At 38.7% G+C, this 1,693-nt stretch overlaps 1 protein-coding gene across 1 annotated transcript in view; it reads right to left on the reverse strand.

Moving 5' to 3' along the window:
* Positions 1-1,693, reverse strand: part of LOC106873094 (sodium/calcium exchanger regulatory protein 1) — an 18,720-nt gene that overhangs the window by 16,498 nt on the left and 529 nt on the right. The gene's annotated exons all lie outside the window — the stretch shown is intronic.

Here is a 1,693-nt window from a genome sequence, read left to right on the forward strand (position 1 = left end):
AGAACTATTACGAACTAATGATCGCGAGACTACTTAGCAGCAAATAAATTTCATTATTATTATCAGTTAATTTGATAATTAGCTAATTAAGGAATAAAAAAAAAAAAAAAAAAATTAATTGATTAATCGTTTTGTGAAAGTCATTTCGTCACAGCCTGTGATCTTATCGATGGCGATGCAATCCCTAATGCGCTGTCTTCGGTGCTAGCACGCGCTCGTTGTCTTCGCTTTATCTGCCGAAGTGAAGAATGGACCAGAAACGAGAAAGTTATGAAACTGATGAAGATAATGGCATTGAGAAATGGTTAAAAATCAAAGCAAATCATTTTGCGATATCTCAATACGGTATAAAAAAAAAAGACTAAAACAAAAACTGTCGAATATTAGGAGCTCAGCTACTACTACTACTACTACTACTACTACTACTACTACTACTACTACCGCCACCACCACCGCCACCACCACCACTACTACTACTACTACTACTACTACTACTACTACTACTACTACTACCACCACCACCACCACCACCACCACTACTACTACTACTACTACTGCTGCTGCTGCTGCTGCTGCTGCTGGTGATGATGATGATGATGATGATTTCTTTTTAGTCAACAATCTTGAGAACAGGTTAGTCAATACTATCAGCCCCGCGAAAAGACAAAAAGCAAAATTGACTTCGGCGCGACTTGAACTCAGAACGTAAAGAGCCAGGAAAACTATTGCGAGGCAATTTATCCGATACGCTAACGATTTTGCCAGATAAAGACAGGGGAAGAAAACTACCATTCATATCGAACTCGGTGCTGTATTGGTACTTTATTTTATCGACCCTCTCACTAAGGAACAATGGCAAAGGCGATATCGGTAGGAATTGAACTCGGAATGTAAAAGTATGCAACAAAATTCCGCTCGGCATTATGTAGAAAGTGTGGATGAGTCTGTCTTGAATCTCTCTTCATGTTGATGATGAAAGTGGAGATGATGATGATGATAACAACGACGACGACGACGACGACGATGATGATGATGATGATGACATTTAAGACGATTATGATGTTGATGATGACGATGATGATGACAACGACAACGATGACGGAGGTAATGATGATGACGAAGACAATTAAGACGACTATGATGTCGATGATGACGATGATGATGACGATGATGATGACAATGATGATGACAACGACGACGACGATGGTGATGATGGATTACGATGACATTAAAGACGATGATGATGACGATGACAGTGATAACGATGATGATGATGATGATGATAACGATGACTTTCTAAGAAAGGTACAAGACCAGAATTTTTCTTGTGGGTGGGTTGTTTCACCGATTAAACCGACCCTAGTACTTGACTGGTACCTTATTTTATCGCCCCCCCCACAAAGGAATGGCAATCAAAGCTGATCTCTGCGAAATTTGAACCCAGATTTTTAAAAAGAAAAACAAAAGGAAAAATCTAAAATCTGGAACATATACAAGCAAAGCATTTCATTCGACGCTCTACCGATTATACTACTTTCCCACAATCCCACAGCCAAAAAAAAAGAATAAAAATAAAAAAAGGGAAAGCAACCACACATGTCTTTCTTGTACATAAAATTCAGTGCAAAAACTTAACATGGGGACCTTACATTGTACAGTCGTCTCTATATATCAGAGATCACAAAACAGATAC

Source organism: Octopus bimaculoides, chromosome 6 (genome assembly GCF_001194135.2).
Source record: "Octopus bimaculoides isolate UCB-OBI-ISO-001 chromosome 6, ASM119413v2, whole genome shotgun sequence".
Lineage (NCBI taxonomy): Eukaryota > Metazoa > Mollusca > Cephalopoda > Octopoda > Octopodidae > Octopus > Octopus bimaculoides.